The sequence below is a fragment of the Rhipicephalus sanguineus genome, chromosome 8 (assembly GCF_013339695.2).
Source record: "Rhipicephalus sanguineus isolate Rsan-2018 chromosome 8, BIME_Rsan_1.4, whole genome shotgun sequence".
Classification (NCBI taxonomy): Eukaryota; Metazoa; Arthropoda; class Arachnida; order Ixodida; family Ixodidae; genus Rhipicephalus; species Rhipicephalus sanguineus.
Genome location: NC_051183.1, coordinates 24772853 through 24778441, shown reverse-complemented (window position 1 = coordinate 24778441; position 5589 = coordinate 24772853). Strand labels below are relative to the sequence as shown.

The 5589-nt window shown below is 41.9% G+C and overlaps 1 long non-coding RNA gene across 1 annotated transcript; it reads right to left on the bottom strand.

The window, feature by feature from the left end:
* Nucleotides 1–1324: 1324 nt before the first annotated feature.
* Nucleotides 1325–4192, bottom strand: LOC119402634 (uncharacterized). The gene is made up of 3 exons (XR_005185855.2): nt 4094–4192; nt 1737–1866; nt 1325–1412 (listed from the first exon to the last, which is right to left on the bottom strand). It is a non-coding gene; the product is annotated as an uncharacterized LOC119402634 (long non-coding RNA).
* Nucleotides 4193–5589: the final 1397 nt, after the last annotated feature.

The window sequence follows — 5589 nt, the reverse complement described above, 5'->3', positions numbered from 1 at the left end:
TTTCATGATACACCATAAAATTTAATGGACTGCAAAGAACCATTTATTTTAAGGTGTTTTTAAGTATGTTTAAGCTGTTCTGAATATCAAACTTATCTGTAGAAAAGCCCCTTTTGTGTGCTCACTGACATTATATTTTTATTAGCCACTGTTCCTAGAAAGGATTAAGCACCTCAGTGCAATGAATTAATGCCACTTTGTGTATGTTTCCTCCCAGGGGCTCACCATAGATATTAAAGCAAATTCTGATTTTTTAGGACGTAGATAGCTGTCAATATGAACAGAGCTCCTCAAGCTGACCTTTTCCAGCATTCTATGAAGTTCACTTTCCATAGTGTGCAATGATGCCCCAAACCTAATCTCAACCTCCATGCCAACTGAAAATACAGTACACAGGGAACTCAAATGTCACATTCATTAGGCACATAGCTTTTCATAAAATAAATGTCTTAAGAAACACTCAGTGTATAAGTTTTTGAGTTAAGGTGGTTTGTTCTTGGGCACATTGAAAACTTCCATGAGCTCTTTTTAAATTGGTGAAGCTTACATACTTTGTAACAGAAGCCCCATTTTTCAACAGGCTATATTTCGCGAAAAATGGTTACTTTCAATCTATGTTTTTTTGCTCTCTTGCTTACAGCATAACTGTACGAATCACTGGGATTTGGCCTGTTCTAGTGATGTTTCCCGCCTTTTGCTTTTCATGCACCGTGCTTTGAAAATGGACTATGCACTAAGCATGTATACTCAGGAGCCTGTGCATTGAAAAAAGCATGCGGACAAAGGTGTGAACGCTGCTGTTTTTCCGTAGTGAAATGAAATTTAATGGAAGAACATTTCGTTCAGAAGCAGCTTAAGAAAAGACAGTTCACAAATGTGAAGCCATACATGCATAATGTTACATGTTTATGGAGATATGCTTACCACAGCTGCATTCAGAAGGTATACAGGGAGCTCCTCAACAGGATTTTGCTGCCGTATTTGAATCGTTGCACGCAGCAACATGTTCATTCTTGAAAGATCAATTCAATCTGGGTCTGTGACAGTTTCTGAAATTGCCTGTGAATCAGTAGGAAATATTACGTAAGTGCTATGCCACAAATACCCGTGAATTAGGTCACAATAATTATTCAAACAATGGCATCCAAGATGCATGCCATTAATGCATCTGCAGAAACAATGGTATACGTGCAGTGCTGACTTAATATGAAACCAAAAATTTTTTCCCAGAGCAAATGAAAATGACCGACAGGACTGGCTAAAAATTGTGGCCCTCACCCTTAGCTCACGCTGTGCTTCAGCGCACGAGATATCAGTTGTTAGTCAGAAGTGTTAGAGGTCAGTGCAAAACGTGGTTTAATTCGGAATTTCCGGGTTTTTCTTGAGCTGCTGACTGAACGCATGAACCCAATCTGCAAAAGAACATATAATAATACTAACACAAAAAGCTGCTATTCAGTGACAACTGTTTGGAAATGCCAAGAAACCAAATATTTTCTCATAGTTATATGCCAGAATAGCACTTTCAAATATATTCGGTGTTCACTATATACTGAAGCTGTGGCCAATTTTCGGCAGCAGAACACCACGCTGAACAAGATATAGCTGCAACATTAAACTGATTTTTTCACTGTGCTTCATGACAGCTGTTGTGATCACGCAGTCACTTCATTTAAAAAACAAAGCAACTAAAGCTTTTTGATAACAACGGCCAGGAATGCTTCAACCAAGCTCACCCATCCAAGCTGCTGAAGTTCCTTTTCTTTCCATACCATTCGTGGATAAACTTCATGTAGAGTTTCTGCAAAGGTACAGTAGTTCCACCTTCTGGCAGCAGGGTTAGAGCTTTCAATCAAATTGTTCTACCTGAAACAGAATTTGTGTAATGCTCAAGAAGTGCCTTAACTATGACTACGCCTCCAAGGACAAGTTATGCAATTTTTATTCACTCCAGCAATTCAGTGACTTCATCTCTTAGGTTTGCTGTCATGCGGCGGCGTGCCATAGTAAGGATTTCTTGGCCATGAAGCAGTGGATTTAAGCCCGTAGAGAAAGAGGGAAGTTTTTATCCCACTTCTGACAAGGTTCCCTTGTGGTTTCTTATGCATGGAATAATAAACACAATTAGTGACACAAATTATTAAATAATAGTTCATAGTCATTTTATTTTAAAACAAGACATCTGAAAAATGTTAACAGTAATGTTTGTCAACAGAAGTATTTTCACAAGCAATGATATATGGATGAATACTACAGGGACAGCTTTTTACTGGTCAAGTTTTACTTAGGCTCCAAATGTTTGACTTAAACTAAGAAAGATAAATGCAGCTGAGAGTATGATGAAACACTTTCTCAAATTATTAATAACCAAACACACTTTTTGTGCACGGAACTTACATAAATCCACTCAACAAAATAATGAATACTTGCCAGATGCAGCCGTTAATGAAAGAGCCTAACAATAGCCAAGTACAATGCTGGTTAAGAAATTGTAGGACAATTGTTACGGCAACGAAGCATAACAGCGCGAGAAACAATAAAAATGCAGCCATGCTCGTATACATACACAGTCCAAAGCAGTCAAAACTTTTTTTAGATGTGACTGTTTCATGGCTTGTCTCCCTCAAAACAAAACAATTCAAATTTGAGTAAAAAACTTCCAGACCATAACATGGCAAACAAAGAATACCTGCTTCAAAAACTGAACAATATTGACTATTTTCAAAAACCCGGCATCTCCAGAAGCTGCCTCAGTCGTTCACTTTAGTAACAACATTGTCGCACATTATTTTTTGCACTGATCGGCCAACAGAATTTTGTGAAGAACTGGCAAGCCTGCGTGAACAAAGGTCTAGACGGGACAGTATGATGCGGCCCCCGGTACGACGCGACGACCCCCCAACTCGACGCGACAACCCCCCCTCTCGACGCGAGGACCCCCCCCCTCTCCTACATCGTCACTTCTTTTATGGAGGTCGACATGGTAGTGTCGGCCTTAAATGAGGTTTTTGCTCTTAGCGTATGTTTGCAAACTGCAACCTCGTGACATGCGTGCTGAAAATAAACATGATTTTTACTTCAATTTTGTACATTATTGTAAATTCACCAGTTTTCTGGCACCCCCTTCCCTCCCCCTCCCCGCCTTAGACATGCCGTCCGGGCCCTCCGTGTCGACTTCGTGCAACTCGGCCCTTTGCCTCAAAAGTTTGCCGACCCCTGCTCTAGTCGGTACCGCCACAGCGAGTTCGTTATTACGTTAGCTGTAGTGGGCCATAACATGTTCACATAACAAAACTGAATGCTTTAAAAACGTATCTTGGCTGTGAGGGAAGTAGCGCTACAAAAAAATAATTTTCGGTTATTATTCTCAGATAAGTTCGCGCTAGGCTCGAGTGCTTTTTGAAGAGATTGCAGCAGCAGTTGCACCAAACGGTACCACGCCAAATAAAAAAGTCGAACCTCGCATCAAACACTACGCTGAGCACTACGTTGTAGCATTTGCCACCGTAACTCTGTAGCCTCCACAACGCTCCGCTAGTAAACGCTTGTCGGCTATAGCGCGCTCTTTCTCACAAAAAATGTCATGAGGTCTCTGAGCGCGATGCATACCACTTCGCTGGAAAGACTGCAGAGGTCAGCCAGGAATGCAAGAAAGGCCAGCGCGAATTCTGTTAGCTCGCTTACGAGCGCTATTGTGGACGCAAACGATGTCATTCACTGGAACTCCCCTACAAAAACTGTTTAATACAGCAAACCTCTCAGTGACCCGAGTTCACAGCTGCGCACACCTAACCGGAACACTGTCCCTGCCGTCAATGGCATTCTAAAGTTCGCAATTTCTCAGCTGATTTCGCACATAAAAGAGCTAGATGGGGCTACAAATACGCTATTTACAATTGTCTGTGCGTTCACGCAGCCTTCTACAAGACGCGTAAACTTCTTTCATCATGCTGCGGTCGTTGAAAAGTTCAAGCCACACAAAACATTACGAGATGAAAGCCAGCGGGCAGAATGGCGGAAAGCATGCCGGGGATCCCCATTTATTCCCCGACTCGTCACTAATTTAGAAACAGTATAAACGTTCACCACTCACCTGAAGTGACCGCTGAATGAAACGCCAGGAGCGTAAACAGAAAAACTTGTGAACGATGGTCCAAGAATATCCGGAACTATGTAGACAAGCGTGATCAAATCTTCGCCAAAGCACGCATGTTCACCGGCACAAAAAACGGCGGGGCGGCAGGCTCGGGCAAGCTTCTATTGCTTCTATAGTGCTGTGTCTCAGTAAGTGGAACTAGCGAAGCATTTGCTACCGTAACTCTGTAGCCTCCACAACGCTGCGCTAGTAAACGCTTGTCGGCTATAGCGCGCTCTTTTCTCACAAAATGCGCTGCAGAGAGACAGGGCGGCGCTGCAGTCGTTTCTTTTCCGGCGTCAGTCCAGATCTTGGTGTGCTTTGTTTCGTTGCAGCACTGTAGTGGTTTCGTAATCGGAGAAAGGGGTGCGCTGAATGTAGTTTAATCTTCGTACGGACGCGCACGTTGCATTTTTTTTGTAGAAGGCACGACTGCGAAAGGCAGGTTACCCTAACGGTTTAAGTTTTTTCTCATTTTTATTCGCTTGCATTGCCACGCGGCTAAACATTCAAAATGAGTATAAATACATGCACGAAGGACCGTTTGAGGCAAATACGATATAAGCCATTTATCAAAAGTGTAGTTCATGTCCCCATTAACCTGGACACGGTGTGTCTTATTGGCTTTTGTATTAAGAGCTTCTGTTTTCTATATAAAGTGAAGGAAAGAGAAAAGATGAGAACTGGTATAAGAATTTACTTACGTCGGCGGAGATGAGAAATGCACGGCGGTTTTTTTTTTCTTTTTTGTATACTATAATTTATGTGTACAAGTCGTCTAGCTTAAAAAGGCGAAAGGCGTAGATAATCTATTTTTCCTTCGATATAATCTCGAAGAAAAAAATAGAGCGTGAGCGCACATTATTGCACAATCCTAGCGAACGGGAAAGTAATCTTAATGAAGTAAGATGTGATCAGCATTACCAGCTGAAAAGGCAGTATGAAATTGTCAAAATTTAATTAAGTCATCGCGTTGGCTAGTCAACTAGCTGGCATCCATGGACATAGATGTTCGCTCTGGCATGCATCCGCAATGCAGTAACGTCTCCGCGTGTTGCTATTCTTATGTAGCCTTCATGAAGTGGAAAATTCAGCGCTCAGAAATATAAACTGCACGGCTATGCATGGGAGATGCTGCCAAGCGCTCAAATTATTAAGCCTATTCACTTGTTCCTAAATTGAAAATTTTTCCCTTAAATTTATGAGTTTTTCTGCGAAGTTCAATATGGCGAGGTGAAACCAAAAGTAGTCCTTCCTGTGTATATATGTACGCAAGAACTGCTAGCGTTTATGTGCCACAGAAAGTGGGCAAGCTATAGTCACCACTGGCCCACTGAATATGAAAAAGGGAACACACGGGCGTCAAACGCCAATTAGAATTTCTGGACAGACGTGACTAATAATGAAGAAAGGCTTTAACGAGTCGACGGGATTAACCCCGTAATAAACATCGG